Source organism: Malus sylvestris, chromosome 8, assembly GCF_916048215.2.
Source record: "Malus sylvestris chromosome 8, drMalSylv7.2, whole genome shotgun sequence".
NCBI lineage: Eukaryota > Viridiplantae > Streptophyta > Magnoliopsida > Rosales > Rosaceae > Malus > Malus sylvestris.
In genome coordinates, this window is record NC_062267.1 from 28,526,367 (window position 1) to 28,543,227 (window position 16,861).

General features: G+C 37.1%; 2 long non-coding RNA genes across 3 annotated transcripts in view; both read left to right on the plus strand.

Annotated features, from left to right (window-relative positions):
- LOC126633012 (uncharacterized) overlaps positions 1 to 16,861 on the plus strand; it is a 75,463-nt gene that overhangs the window by 19,938 nt on the left and 38,664 nt on the right. The gene's annotated exons all lie outside the window — the stretch shown is intronic.
- LOC126633009 (uncharacterized) lies at positions 4,264 to 12,304 on the plus strand. 2 transcript variants are annotated; one of them, XR_007626924.1, is made up of 3 exons: positions 4,264 to 5,311; positions 5,401 to 5,515; positions 11,836 to 12,304. It is a non-coding gene; the product is annotated as an uncharacterized LOC126633009 (long non-coding RNA). The 2 variants fall into 2 exon arrangements; XR_007626925.1 differs by having other exon boundaries at positions 5,401 to 5,486.

Genomic DNA, 16,861 nt, shown 5'->3' on the forward strand with positions numbered 1-16,861 from the left:
CAGAAATTATTATAATTTATGTTGTAAAAATTTATCGATAAGGGAAAAAGATGAAAATGCACTAGTTGGTTTAACGTAATTATAGGAGGACGTATTTTATCCTCGTATATATTTAATTGTATTTCTTGATATATTTGGATAGAGCTCGACCCTACGAAAACGTAAGCAAAAATCGTTTGTGAATTGAAGTTGAAACGAAGATATTAGAGGTTTTTTTTTTAAAAAAAAAAAAAAAAAAAAGGAGTCTGGAAGCTGCTAGAGGGCAAATGAGGGGGAAAACCCGGTTCCCCTTGACTTGCGCGACTCGACTGAGTACCACAACCAAATTTGATCATTTCTCTGGGCAATTTCTGGTGAATTGCGTTGATTCACTACCTGAAAATTTATCCTTGACCTCTCATCTCCCCGTTACACCATAAACCCTAGTTAATTAGATCTTGATTTGGAAAAAAATAGCACCATGGGTGTGTCGAGTGCTCGGCTCGGAATCACCAAAATCTGAAGCTAACTCTCTCCACCACCACCACCAACCAACTCCACACAACCTCAGGAACAAAGCCCAAGTGGTGGAGGCATTGGAGCGAATATGGAGGTGGAATCGAAGCACACCCAATTCTAGGGTTCAGGCGGTTCATGGGCGATTTCTCGGCCCAGGTATAAAAATTACTCCCCTAATTGAGATCTACATGCCTGTAAAATTTGGTAATTTTTGGAAATAGTTGAATTTTCCGGCGAGTCAGGACGGCCGGCCTCCATGTGCGGCAGCGCGTGGGCCAAGACCCTACCTGCTCTTCCTAGATTAATTTGGATACCCTGATTCCATATGTGGCGTTCGATTTATGAAATCTCGTCGTATGACTATGATTTTGATAAAAACCGCCACTTAAATTTGCAATTAGCGGAGATCCAACCGTTGGAACGTAATGAAATTTTAGTATGTTGTTCTACAAGCATAATGTGGATGTTGATAAGTTACGGATTATAAATCTGATTGGCGGATCATCCGGTTTAAATTTCTAGGGTTGTGAACCCTATACTTGATCTTGATCGACGGGTGACTTTTTATAGTCAACTAAACCGAGTTTCTGGCGTGCCGTTTATCTTAGAGTGTTGTTGACATTTCATGAAGCTTAGTGGGCTCATTGCGACGACGGGTGGCTTGATTTACCTACAAGTGACTATAATATAGGTGATTTATATTGAATTGTTATTTCATTTTATTGCCATTGATCTACATTTGTGAATTGTGAAATACGATTGACTTGATCTCTCTAAAGGGTACGTAGGCAGTCTAACGAGAAGTTAGATGCATCCATAAAATAAATGAGATCGAATTTTAGTGGAAAATCATCAAGTTGAGAAATGTTAGAATGGTTATTAACATAAAGGGTAACTATGACATTTTTGGCTTACCACTAAATGTAAATTCTGAAATATATTGGCGGGGCATTACATAGTCGCCGAAGGCCCAACCATCACCCCGAGGGTGAAGCTGTACAACACGAGGTTACACCGGTGAAGAAACATGATAGGTCCCATTACCCGAAGGTGAAACTGTACGACTCTAGGTTACGCCATAGAAGAAATATACATAACACACGGACACTAGCTGTGGCTAGTGAAGCTGTCCGACACTAGTTTCGCCAATGAAGCTAGGCGTATGTCATAAATATCTCACTACTCATCAAACTGTGTCCTATGGTCATAAATAGATACATACTCATGTTGTGTTTATGAGTTGTATGATTACCCGCTAATAAGTACAAAAAACATAAATAAAAATTTTCATATCAAATCCTCGGAGCTCAAAAGCTCAAACATCATATCATAAATCCATAGGAGCGTTCTAGCTCAAATCATCATCATAAACCATAATAAATCAATCATGTGAAATCATAAATTCATATAAATCCGTAATATTTCATAAGGCGTAAATCCAATAATTCGTAACGTTTCGTAAAACGTAAATTCGATAAATTATAAATATATTTCATGAAACATAAAATCAGGAAATCATGCTTTTCATGAATGCAATACTAGCATTTGATAAAAATTATGCATTTTCAGAAGAGGGTCACTCACAGATACTTGTGAGGTCGCAGCCGTTTGAACTAGGAAAGCCGGAGTCTCCAATAGTAATCGCACCTAAGCATAATATTGGGACCCATTAGTAAAACTCAACTAAAACTTTTAAATTTGGGAAAACAGAGTGCAAATTTGGATCAGGGCGTTGAAGTATCCTAAGAGGAGTCCCGGGCAAATTTCGTAAAAAGTCAACGGTCAACTACATTAAAACTTTGGAATTTCACTAAATAGATGTCAAAAACAGCTCGGGGCATCGAAATAAGCTTAGGAGAGTTCCTGAAAAAGTTTAGTAAAAGTGGACGCAAAGAATATTTCAAATGATTTATTATTATTATTATTATTATTATTATTATTATTATTATTATTTTAAACTTTGGTCATGTCACGTTTTGTTTTGCACCCCCTTCAGGTAGAATCGAGGCATACGATCCCAATGTCAAGGTACTCCCACATCGGTATCTTCAAGTCCTCGGTGTAGGATTCACTTTCTTTGTAATCACATTTATTTCGTAATATTCCTTTTGCACTATTCTTGATTAGATGTATGTTCTGAACACATTCCCGGATTCACACATTTTCATTATATTTAAATTTAGGGACACTTTGGATGCAGTCTCTAACTACCAATATTCTTTGATTGAAACCTTTGCATTTTTTTATTTTTGATCGAAGTCCCTGACATTAATGTAATAATATATTTCTATGTAGGTTATTATATTCTTAAATTAAAGTTATTTATATTAATGAGATTTTAAATAAAACCCATAATTTATAGGGAGTTTTAATGAAAAGACCGCGGTTCTGTTCACTTTAACGAAAAATCATATTTTTACACTAAAAAGTCAATCATTGTACTATTCACTTTACTCTTTATTTTGTCCTTATCGTTAAAACTCAAAGTTTTCGAGCCCTTTTTATTAATTTTCCTTAATTTATGAAAGTAAAAATATTAAAGATGAATTATACTCTCCAATATATTGCGCATGTGTGTATATACACACACAGGGGCACGTTCTTCAAAGCTAACTAAACAATTATTGTACCAAAATATGGGTACATTTTTCAAAAACACAAAAAAAAGGCTTAATAACATTATCAAATTTCTTTTATTAAGCTTGACATGGATACATTCTCAAATCAACGAAATAGAATGTGCTCATATAAGTTAAAAAAAAGGTACATTTTTCATATGACAAATTAGTATAGTTAAGAAATGCATTTTTTTTTTTATAAAAAGTTAATGGTTACAAACTTATTCTAATTTTATTTTTTATATTTTGGAAATGTCTGAATTGAAAATTAATTAGGAGTTTAATAAGGGTGTGAGTATTAAAACTCTAAATCAATTACTAATTTTTATTATAAAAATTATGTAACTTACATAAAATTCATTAATATATTAATACTAGGGACTTTGATCAAAATCTAAAAACTAATAAGGTCTTAGTTAATAAACATTAGAAACTAGGGACCATATACTAATTTTTTTCCTTATTTTATTTTTGTTCATTTCTTCTTTATAACTTGCATGCATGTTAAACATAGCTTCGTCATCCTCGGGTGCCGGCCAGCACGTGCCTATCCTAGTATTTGGGGATATCGAGATCAGGGCGTGTCGCCATATGAGAGGGTTTCAACAGAATTGTGGTTCATGGAGCCTTGTGATTTCACTACTAGAATTATGGCTATAGGATACCGATGTTTACACACCATTTGCAATTGGTGTCCATAGACATAAAGCAAGCACTCTTAGTTTTTTTTTGGTGTCTTTATAGTTGGATGCCACTGATATCGGTGGCCTTCAAAATTTAGACACCAACCATTGGTGTCTGTTAAATAACTTTTATTCTTAAAAATACTTTTTTTGTGCATTTGTGATTAACTGGGCACCAATACAATTTATTGAACACCAATACAACAAATAAAAATTGAGAGCTATTCTCTCCCCTGTGAGAGTCTTTCTCACTGTTGTGTGAATGGTCTTTTGCTCTCTTTGATTTGCGTCGGCGCCGGCCCTAGCTTTGGTTAGGGTCGGTGCCAGTCCTTTGTTTTTCATGTGTGCTTTGTTTCTGTGGTTTGTTGGGTTTTAGCTTTTTTTGTTGCCTGTATGTTTTCCTCATTCTCTGCCACTTTCACGATATGCTTCTATCCTTTCTCCTTTTACTTTTGATCTCACCTTTTTTAGACCAAACCTCCAATCCCCCGTTTCCTACATCCTCTTTGACCATTTCCCCCTCTTTGACCCACCCCCTCCATCTACTGCATCATCTTGGCCTACCATCTATCCCCCATCTTTCACCCTTACCTCTATCCTCAATTCCGGTTGGTTACCGTCTCAGTTTACCGCGATCTATCGCGAATCTTTGGGAGGGTGTGTAGAGCTTTAGATCGGGTGTTCGCAGCACCACCACCCTTGTTGATTGTTGTTGGTCTTTCCCGTAGTTCACCCTTGCCGACGTTATTGCTCGTGGGTTCTCCCTGCGTGCTTCCTTGTTCTCCTGACGAAGGTTCTTGTTGGTACTTTGAGAAAGTTGTGGCTTTTGTCTTCATCATTTATAGGGTTTTTGGTGGTGTGATCTTAAGTGATCGTGATTGGAGGCTAATCATGACGCTTGTTGGGTGGCTCTCCGGTGTCGGTTTCGGCGTCTCCAGCTTTTAGAAGACTAGTTTTTTAGGTTTTTTCTATGTTGTTTGTTTGTGTGTGTTGTACTCCAAGGTTGGGCTTGGGGCTTTGCCTTTTGTTTGTGTGTGGCCCCTTTTTGTTTGTGTATAACTTGTTTTGGGCCTTTGTTGTACTTGTGTTTGTTGATAATAAATTTTACCCTTTGTCCAAAAAATAAAATAAAACAAATAAAACAAATAAAAAAACCATTAAACCTCTCTCCCCTTCACAAAAGTCCAACTCCTCCCCTTCATTCCCTCCGCTTGCTTCCCCATTCATTCTAAGCTCCTCCCTCCCGTATCCTCTCTCTCCCTCTTCTCTTTCATGCAGCAGCGGCTCCGTCCTCCGGTCACCAACCAGCGTCAAACTATACCTCCAGAATTCTCTTCCCTTCCTCTTTCCAACCCTCAAGTTAGTTTCTCCAAATTTGTAGCTGAATTTTCTCAATTTCAGATCTAAGAAACGGTGACCGTGGGTATTCCGACCAATTTCCGGCGAAGTCTGCCTGAATTTGACCTCAACCAAGAGGTAAAAATGATCATCTCCTCATGGCTGTTCCCTAGTGTAAGTGATTTCTCAAAATAAAAACTTTCAATTTTTGGATCGATTCTAGATTTCAAATTTTAATTCCATTTTCTATATGCATGTCGAAGATTGGAGACGAGGAAGGTGAATCAAGGTTGTTTCCAACCTGGGCCGAGAAGAATGGAAGCCTTGGAAGGTTGTGGGCGAAACTAAGGTGAAGAGGGTTCTTCTAAAAAAATTAAGGTGAACAAGGTGATTTTCTCCTTAACCACAACTATTACATTTTATCTCTTGCTTGGAATTTTTTTAAAAATTCCCAGGATCTGCTTTTGCAATACTTTTGATGGTAAAAAAGAAGCAGCTGCTTTTATAAAGCTTTTGTAGTCTCAAGCACGGTAAATATAATAGCACTAGAAAGTGAGGAAATCCACTTTCTTTGGTCAGGTTGGATTCTCTACTATGACTACCATTTTTATCTCTAAACAAATTTTTAATGGTATGTATGATATAAAAAGGTAAATTTAACTATTTTGGTTTCTTTGTTCTCACGCTTTGGTGCCTCGAGTTTTAATTTTTCATAGTTGTGTCTGAGTTTTTTTCCAGTTACGATTCGGGAGCCATTGGCAACTTCTAGGGGACCAAAATTGTTTTCAGGTCAAAATACAGGAACCAAATCATAACTAGACTAGGAGATTACATTACCAAAGTAGGAAAGTTCAGTCTTGATTCAGAGTTTGGCAACATAATATGTATGTAGGATGTTGTTTTAGAACCGCTTGGTAAGTGTTAAATACATCTTATAACATGACTAACTAACAAGCATGGTCGTTCAGATATACATGCAATTGAGATCACTGACTAAATCAGATTTCTTTTATATTGAAGCAAATCTTGCCTATTAGGTGTTTGTAAAAATTCCCCAGAGAGTTAGAAGTAGGATATGATGCAAATCTGAATGTAGGCTGTTTTGGTATGTGTGTGTACGTATAGGGTGTTAGAATAAAAGTTAGTATTGTTTTACACTGCCAGGTGTCACAATTGTATTGGAGATTCTAGAAGTTAGTTATGCGTGATTGTATTTATAAGGATGTATGATGTAATAATTGAGATATAATGAAATAATAGTTTCTCTCTCTACACTCTCTCTCTCTCTCTTCAAAGCTCTCTAGTTCTTCTCTGCCTTTCACCATAGCTTTCTCTTAGTGTTATCATGGTATCTTAGCCAGCCATGGTTTACACCATTGCTTAACGATTCATGTGCTTCCGCTCATCTTCATCGTTCCGGTGACCGATATTGGTGGCTGTTTGCTGGTTGTTAGTGATTCCGGTCAAGTGTCGATTACTCAAAAAAAACAAAACCCTAAGTCGGTGGAATTTCTTTTTGTCGATTGTTTGATTCTGTCGTCGGAGATTATTGCTCTGTTCGTCGATCTTTGCAATTGCTACTGCTTCACAATTTGTTCAGCCGTGGTGGTACAATTGAGGTGTTTTCTCTCAATTCTTGCTACTTAGTATTGTTTATTGATAGTTCTGTGTCAATCAAATTGTTGATTTTTGGGCAATTCTTGCTGCGTGATTCGTTGTGCTTCTGTTTATTTCTTGAGTAAATGAGTTGTGTTCGTTGATTGCGTACTGTGGACGACAGATTTTGTGGTTCTTGAAAGTTAATTTCATTGTTGAATTGTTGATCTCTGTTGGTGCATTATGGTTACCACTTCACAATTAGCCCTTACACAATCTCCAATTTCTTCGCTTATACCTAGTGTTGGAAACACAGTTACCGTGAAATTGGATTATTCAAATTATGTTACTTGGAATTTTCAGATATCATTGTTACTAGAAGGGAATGAAATTATGGGGTTTATTGATGGATCCATTCCATGTCCTTAGAAATATACTGAATTGGAATCTGATGATGAGTCGGTTGTTAATACTTCTCCACTGACTGATGCTTATAAAGTTTGGAAAATCCATGATAAAGCTCTTATGACCTTGATCACTGCAACACTCTCTACTGCTGCATTATCTTGTGTTATTGAATGTCAAAGCTCTAGTGATATGTGGAATAGTTTGAAAGAAAGATTTGCTCATATGACTCGCACTAGCATTGTTCAAATGAAGATTGATCTACAGAACATTAAGAAAGGGCCAGAATCCATTGATGCTTATTTGCAGAGAATTAAAGAGTGTAGGGATCAATTAGCTATTGCTGGTGTTGTGATTTCTGATGAGGATATTGTCATTGTGGCTTTACGAGGATTACCTACAGAATACAATACCATTAAGTTTGTGATTCAGGACAGAAAGAGTTTGGTTACATTGAAAGAGCATAGGTCTCAGCTCAAGGCCGAAGAGTCTACTTTGGAAGAAGTTCTTAAACCACCATCTTTAATGGCAGCTATGTTTGCCAATACTTATGATCCAACTTATGAAATTGATGGCTCTTCCAACTCTAACTCACATATTGGCAGCTTTGATCTTGGATCTCATGGTTCCTCATTGTCACCAATGGCTTAATTTCAACAATTACCATTTCCTTCTTCCCAAGGTCCTGTTGCTTTTGTTTCTCAAACTGGTTCTGGAACTTATAACAATTTTAGGGGGAATAACTATAGATCTAAGGGTAAAGGGAAGAGGTTCCATGCTGGTTATCAACAACCTTCTGGATATCCAAATTTTGCACAACCTCCATTCCAGTCTCAGTCACAGTTTCAAAATCCTGGAAATCAAATGGTTTCAGGTGAATCTTTTCAACCACTACTTGTTTTCCAAATATGTGATAAGAAGGGACATGTCGCTTTAAACTGCTTTCAGAATGGCTGCCAAATCTGTCACAGAAAGGGACACACAGCTGCCACTTGTTTTGACAAGAACAATCTTGCATCTATGACTGTGCCTATGTCTCAGACTTTCTTCCCATCTCTTATGATGTTTCAGCAACATTCATATCCTTTTACTCCTTCACAGTTACAGCTACATCTTCAGTCTCCAAATTCTTTTCCTTCTCAAGTGCAGCCTCCTACTATGATGTTTTAATCTCAGTTTTCTAATAGGGTGATATATTCTCAACAGAATTCACCTGTTGCTTTTACTGCCAGAACCAATTTCTCTCCAACAGCCCCACAACAAGAGTATTGGTTGCTGGACTCTAGAGCAACTAATCATATGACATCCGATCTCTCTAATCTGCAAGTTACTACTCCATATGCTTCCTTAGAGACTGTGACTGGTGCTAATGGTGAAGGTTTACAAATTTCACACATTGGTCAAGCTAGTTTATCTACTCATTCTCATACACTTGAGTTAAAATTTGTGTTACATGTTCCACAACTATCACAACACTTACTGTCTATGTATCAATTATGCAAAGACAACAATTGTAGGTGTATTGTTGATGAGTTTTCTGTGTGTATACAGGACAAGGTCACCAACATGATTTTATATCAAAGACTGAGAAACCAAGCTGTCTACCCACTTCCTATTCTCAAATCACCAAAGACAAATCCTGCAGCATTTCTTGGACAGAAAATAAATGCTTCTCTTTGGCATTGTAGATTGGGTCATCCCACCAATTCTGTAACTCAAGTAGCTCTTAGTAAGTCAGCCATTAATTTCCCTTGTAATTCACCACCTCAAACTTGTACTGCTTGTTTACAAGGCAAGTTCACCAAGTTGTCTTTTCCTATAATGGCTTCAAAGTCTCTTGTTCCTTTTGAAGTCATTCACACAGATGTATGGGGTCCCTCTCCTACTAAGTCTATAGAAGGGTATAGCTACTATGTGTCGTTTATTGATGAATGTACATGATATACATGGATTTTCCCCATGAATAATAAAGCTGATGTCTTTGAGATATTTGTCTGATTTCATGCTTATGTTCACAACTACTTTTCTGCAAATATTAAAGTTTTGCAAAGTGATGGTGGAGGTGAATATGTTAGTACTCTTTTTCAAAACTTTATCACAACCAAAGGCATTGTTCATAAAAAATCTTGTCCATACACCCCTGAACAGAATGGTTTAGCTGAAAGAAAGAATAGGCATCTTGTTGAAACTGTTGTTACATTACTTCAAAAAGCCTTCCTTTCATCTAAGTTATGGTTTCATGCATGTGCCACAGCTATCTATCTTATTAATAGACTGCCTACTTCTGTCTTACATATGCAATCTCCATTCGAAATGTTGTATAAATCTCCACCTCCAGTTGATCATTTAAAGGTTTTTGGTTGTACTTGTTACCCTTCCTTAAAACCTTATAGACATCATAAACTTGATCCTAAGACTACTCAGTGTATTTTCTTGGGACATGTTGCTCAATATAAGGGGTATGTATGCTATACTATAAGGGATAACAAGTTAATTGTTTTCCAGGCATGTTTTGTTTGATGAAACTGTTTTTCCTAGTGAACATGGGATGTCTTCTTCATTTTCTAGTCATGCTATATCTTCTAAGTCACTTCCAGCTACCATAACTCATCCTACTACATTTCATCATCCTCTCATTATTCCCATACCATTTCCACACATGTCATCTTCTCTGATACCTGTTACTCAGTCATGTTCCCAATCAAATGGTGATCTTGGTCCTACTGGAGGTGTTTCTACTTCAGAGTCTCCATCTTTCTTGATGCCATCTGAAAATCATCCTGATGTAACTAGTTCTCAGGCTCCAGATTTGCAACAAGTATCTATGATCAGTCTTAATACTCATCCAATGCAAACCAGGTCCAAGTCTGGAATTTTTTAAAAGAAGGCTTTTTCTGCTTCTATTCAAGCAGATTCATCTCTGGACAAGGAACCTCAATCTTTTTGAGTTGCTGCTAAATCCTCTCAGTGGCAACAAGCAATGGCAGAAGAGATTAAGGCAATTTTTAAACAGAAAACGTGGACACTAGTTCCTCTCCTACTTCATAAGAACTTGGTGGGTTGTAAATGGATATATAAAGTGAAAAGACATCCTGATGGATCGGTTGCCAGGTATAAGGCTCGTTTAGTGGCCAAGGGATTTTCTCAAGAAGCTGGTCTCGATTACTATGAGACTTTTAGCCCTGTGGTTAAGCCTACAACAATTCGGTTGATGTTGTCATTGGTTGCAACAAAGGGCTGGAAACTTAAGCAGCTAGATGTGAAAAACGCTTTTTTGCATGGCTTTCTAGATGAGGAAGTATACATGTCTCAACCACAAGGGTTTGTTAACAAGGATCATCCAGATTTTGTATGCAAATTAGAAAGGTCTTTGTATGGCCTCAAACAAGCTCCCCAAGCTTGGAATGAAAGATTTTCTAGATTCCTTCTCAGTTTAAGGTTCAAAGCTTCATATCCCGATCTTTCTTTATATGTCAAGAGTGATGGTCATTCTCTTGTTGTGTTGCTGTTATATGTTGATGACATTATACTCAATGGAGATGATGATTCTCTTGTTCAGTATGTGATTAATCAATTAACCAGTGAATTCGATATGAAAGACTTACAGGTCTTACACTATTTTCTTGGGTTACAGATTGAGTATCAACCTTAGGGATTGCTAGTTCATCAGTCTAAGTATATCAAGGACTTGCTGCATAAGGCATATATGTTTGATAGTAAGCCTTGTACCACTCACTGTCATCCTCACCAAAAGCTCTTAAATCATGGTAGTCCTCCATTTCATGATCCAGGTCTTTACAGAAGTATAGTTGGAGCCTTACAGTACTTGACTTTCACTCGACCTGATATAGCCTACTCAGTCAATTAGGTATACCAGTTTATGCATTCTCCTTTTGAAAGTCATTTTGTTGCTGTGAAATGAATCTTGAGGTATCTCAAAGGATCTATGACTCTCGATTTATGCTTTAGACCTGGTAATCTGGATATACGAGCTTACACAGATGCTGATTGGGCTGGGGATCCTAATGACAGAAGGTTAACCACTGGTTTTGTTGTATTTTTAGGTGATAATCCGATTTCTTGGAGTTCTAAGAAACATCATACTGTTGAGGATGTGTGGATTCAACAGTTACTCAAGGACCTATTTCTATCTTCTGCAACAACTCCATTGCTCCACTGTGACAATATATCAGCTATGGCCTTAGCAACTAATCTCATTTTACATTCTAAGGCTAAACACATAGAGATTGACTGTCATTTTGTGTGGGAAAGAGTGCAACAAGGCACAATTCTGTTGCAGTTTGTTAATTCCTCAGAACAGTTTGCTGATATTCTTACCAAGGGTCTATGTTTTCCATTGTTTAATTCTCATTGCACCAATCTTATGCTTGGGAATGCCCAGCATAAAATTGAGGGGGAATGTTAGAATAAAAGTTAGTATTGTTTTACACTGCCAGGTGTCACAATTGTATTGGAGATTCTAGAAGTTAGTTATGTCTGATTGTATTTATAAGGATGTATGATGTAATAATTGAGATATAATGAAATAATAGTTTCTCTCTACACACTCTCTCGCTCTCTCTTCAAAAGCTCTCTAGTTCTTCTCTTCTTTTCACCATAGCTTTCTCTTAGTGTTATCATGGGGGTGTTATATTGATACGACATGATGCCTAATTTTTCTATTTTTGGATTGCTAGATCAAAGAAGGAAGTTCAATTTATCAAGGATCAAGGTTTGGACTACTAGATAGCATGCCGCCTTCGGTTTGAGGTATGGAAGTCTCGTGCTTACAATCTGGCCGCTTACGTGTTTAAATTTCTGGTTTATCAATATGCTCAAGATTTGGTTAGCAGGTAGTTATGCTAACAAATCAAAATTCTTTTAAGAATCTGGTTGGTAATCTTGGTGACCTCCATATTTGTGTAAAAATCAAGAGCCATCTGCATAGTCCTATGCTAATGAGCTGCAAGTAAAACTTCAGTAATAATGTGTTTTTGTATTTCTTTCTAGTGATCAACTCTTTGCGCTCGAAATTTGGCGATTAGGACTTGCCTTTGATTTTATTCGGTGCAGCAGAGTTTTTCTTCGATTTGTTCATCTTCTTCCTGATTTTTGTTCCATTTTTTGTATATTGTTTTGGGATATGTGAATGTAATTTTTTGGGTATTTCTTTGCTTCAATTCTCTCTAATTTTTTGTTGTTTAGTTTGACTGGTATTTCCCTATTTGTTACCCAAACAACAGTCCTTTTAGATACTACTTGCTTGGAGTACCATATACCTATATAGTAGTTTGAAACCTGACCTAGTTTGAAGAAACCTAGCTCAAACATCCCACCTGCAGAGATAATGGTTTGATCGCCAGAGAGAGATTTGCATGACATGATTAAGCTCTTTGGAAACAGAGTGTTCAAACACTTTTCAAAGTTTGAGTCCCAACATTTGTTCAAAATTGTATAAAAGATCAGTTATGCAAATTTGTGTTATATTCTTATATCAAAGATATTACAATTTGTTTCCTCACCCAAAAAAAAGAGGAAATATTCCTATTCAAATCTGGGTGCCCCCGGAGGAATCTTTTTTTTTTTAATATTATTTTGCAACTTTGCCACCAATGTGAATTAGGGTGGCATTGTTTGCAGATGACACCAATGCAATATTGGTAGCCATTGTTACAATAGAGTCCTCTACATAGGCCATGTTCTCTAGTTTAGTGGCTGCTTGGTGGCCATTTAGGTTTGCCACCAATGAAAGTGTCCACACTTGACAATAGACACCAATGAAAATGGTGGCTTTTAGCCAAAATTCTAGTAGTGTTTGGAGTGCTACTATTATAAGGACGTGGTCGTTGTATCTTGGGAGACAAGAGCCGATCAACCATGAGCATCATAGTTGGGTGTAAACTTGTCTTAATGATAGAGTGTCTAACACTTGCCTCAACAATATTTCCACATTTTTCAAATCCATTATGTCATGTTCATTTAACATTGATTACTCATGCGCATGCATTAATTTTGATATATAATTGCATGAATTATTTCTTAATTTTCTATGTGATTTAATATAGCAATTAGACCATATTTTTCAAGTTCGTCTACCCAAGGAGATTGCCGGTATATTACGTACATATCATAACTAAAGAAGGCATCTACTTTTTAGTGTGTAGAAAAATATTCTTGTATGATTTATTTCATTCCCAATTACACAATATCTAAGATACATCGGTATAATGGTTGATTACAATTGAATGGATTACACAACAAGATATGAAATAGCCAACTTTCCATTATTGACACAATCTTATTGATGATAGAGAGATTTGTTGTGATGATGGAGATGAGAGAATCCCGATGTTGACCTTAAAAACTATTTAGCCTACATGACGCACATGCCGAATAGTTAATAAGCTAACTACATCCATCGGTTGATTACAGGGCTTGCCAAATTGTCGGTCGAGCTTGGGCGGGGAGTGAATGAATGTTGATGTGGCGTTGTGGTGCTGATGACTTCTGAATCTTGTGACTGCGGCTGAAGAAGGAACACGTCTCAACCTTCGAGTTGTACAGCCTGAAGACAAGGTTGTTAGTTCTGCAAATTTCACGAATCGTGGGCACTGGGTTCAGCGATGGTGAATTGATACCGAACTGTAGAGCCACAAGTATTTTGAGATATGTGTCTTGATTGTAAATATGATTCAACTATTTAAGTGCCGAACTCTGAAATGCACTTGTGAGTATCCTATCATATACTAAGTTCGGCCTTCAGTGTGCCAAACGTCGTGGTAACACCTTACTTCATTGAGAAGGCTAATAAGATGACTTTTTCCAACAAGGACTCAACAAATCCTTACTGATCGAGATTTGGATAGATAACCAGTCGGTCGCGAAGAAATGTTGTTTATCCAAACTGAAGATGCTCTTCAATAGGCTTATTCTACAGCTCCAGTGCTGTTTATCCAAACTAAAGATGTTGCCAATTGCCAACACAGTGTTGTTTATCCAAACTCAAGGTATATTGGTGTTAAAAGGGTAAAATAAAAATCTCAAGATGTGTGAGAGGTTTTGCATAGAGCGAGAGTTTACGCAAGGCAGTTTTGTGTGTTGGTCTAGAGGGGATCTTAACTTCTTGTTGCTTCTTTATTTATAAAACATATTTTCACCTTAGCACGACCTGACAATTTTGTAGAGTTCAACAGATTTAGATCCCATCTGGATCCAAATTGTAGGGATCCTATAGATCCAAATTGTTGGGATCCTAAGGATCTCCACGTCCTAGCCGTTCATCGTATATCGTGCAGTCAGAAATCTTTTTTAATGATGTAAGTATCTCTAAATCCCTAAAAAAAAAAATCTAAAAAGAATCCTCATCTGAGTTCAGCTGCAACTCAAACCAGTAGAATTGATCTATGCCATAGGCTAAAGCCTATCCCCCAATCAAAAACTTATCACGTCACCAGAAAAAAAAAAACAAGTTTATCTCCATCAAATCACTTCACTGATCCAAGCCATGCATATTTCCCCTGATGAGACCGCGGAGAAATTATAGAGTAGTACTGTAGTACCACGTGGCAAGGCCAAATGGTAGTACTCATTAATCAGATTAAGAAACATTTAATTATGAGATAATAAAAATATCAGTGTTCTAAAAATCGGCCTAGGTAGCACCTAGGCGCTGAGCGGTGGAGCTTTGACTCGATTTAGACCAAAACGTTCAGTTAGGCGGGGAGGACTTAGGCGGCCGCCTAAGCTCTTGATAGGAGCCTGAGGCAAGCTAAGCGGCGCTAGGTGACAATTTAGACGGTTTGAATCCTGCTGCAATTTTCGCAAATGATCTACAACTTTCGATCTCGTACGTAGCAGTAGAGCCCCGGCGAATTTCTACAGCTCGTCTCTGTGAAGATGAGGGAAGAGAGAGTGCTATCGGCGAATTTTTACAGCTCGTTTGTTAAGATGAGGGAATATAAAGTGCAATGAAAGAGAGAGAGACTTAAACATTTCAATGTGGTGGCACAAGTTGAGGATTGGGATCTCAAATCCAAGGTTAAAAGCTGATGGTTTTATTTATGAAAACCACCCAAGGTGGACGGTTGATGGTTTTAATAATGAAAACCACCCACTATGTGGGCTTTTTATATTTTTAAAAGTTTGGGATATATTATATATATTACAAATTATTTAGATAATATTTTGTTTTTTTTCCTAGGCAAGCATAGTATATACTAGAGAGACTCCCCAGTTCCCCCAACTTTTCCAGCTTCCTTCCGTTCCTAGATGAGCAACGCATGTACATCCAAACTCCTTCCCTTCCTAGATGACCAGCACACATACATCCAACCTCCTCTCCTTCTTAGATGACCAACACACTACATAATGGGTAAACCAGTAAATTCACTGTGCAAAACGGAAAATACGGGCTAATATCAAAGGAATTGGAAGGCATTTTCGTCCATTCACTGTTAATGAACAGTGTTTTTGTGTTGGGTTTTAGTATATGTATAATGTACATAAAACCTTCACATATGTATGTTCTTCTATAAGAAATAACATATTAGTCAATAATTAATTACTTTTGATATAGTAAATTTAATTAATTTATAAAATATATAACAAATTTACCTAAATCAGTCTAGGCCGCTAGGCCGCCTGTCTAGACCCCGCCCAACCACTAAGTGCCAACCCGCCGTCCAACTAGCGCTTAACGTTTTTTATAATCTTGAAAAATATTTATAATTGTTTAATTATTTCATTAACTATCAATAAATTTGAAACCTCTCCGGCTTCTTCTCTCTCCTCTCTGTTCATCGAGAAATCTTTAACTTCATCTCTTTCTTCTTCGTCTATCTCCTCATTGCCTCCTTTCTGTCGCAGAACTTCGTCCTCCGTGCGCTCTGCCGGTGAATGACTACTGATCAAAATTTAAATGAGACTTCTGAACCAAGGAGGTCCCTGTTCGAAAAGAGTTCGGCTTTCGTCACTGTTAAAATTTAAATGGGAATGAGAGAGATGAGTTCGATGTCCTTCCTTCTGTTGTTTAGATTTATGTCAGAAGTCAGAATTATTCATTTTGTTTCGATCGTTTGTCTGTAAAACGTTCACCAAAATATTGCATATTTTGAATGACCGGCCGACGAAATTAGATCCTCTCCGGACCAATTTCATATGAACCCTCTGGACCATTTAATCCCGACTGTTCACCATAGAAACGGCGGTGAGGACTAAAACTTTTTTTTATTTTAACTCTTCGCTCACCACGAAACAATGAAAACAAGAAATTAAAAGATGAAAATTGAAACACTTTTCAGATTCTTTGCAGCTGAAAATCAGTGAAAGGATGAAAAATTGTATTTTTGGATTTGTAGCAATCTTGAAGGTTTGGAAAATTGAAATAGTTTTCAGATTTTTTTTGCAGTTGAAAAATAGTGGAAGGATTGAAAGTTGTAGATTTGCAGCAACCTTGAAGGTCTGGAGCTTTTCTTCAATGAAAGTCCAGAGCTTTGCTTCAATGAATTGTCTTGTGGGAGGAGAGAGAAGACAACAGACGAAGTTGAGGCGGTGAAGAGTTAAATGCATTATTAATAAATTATTAACTGATTATTCAATTTATCTTTCCACGTGTCTTAATATGATTAGTAAGTACTATCATTTGGCCTTGCCACGTGGTACTACAGTACCACTTTATAATTTCTCAAAGACCGCGTGCATGCACTATGATTCCTTCGTCAAATT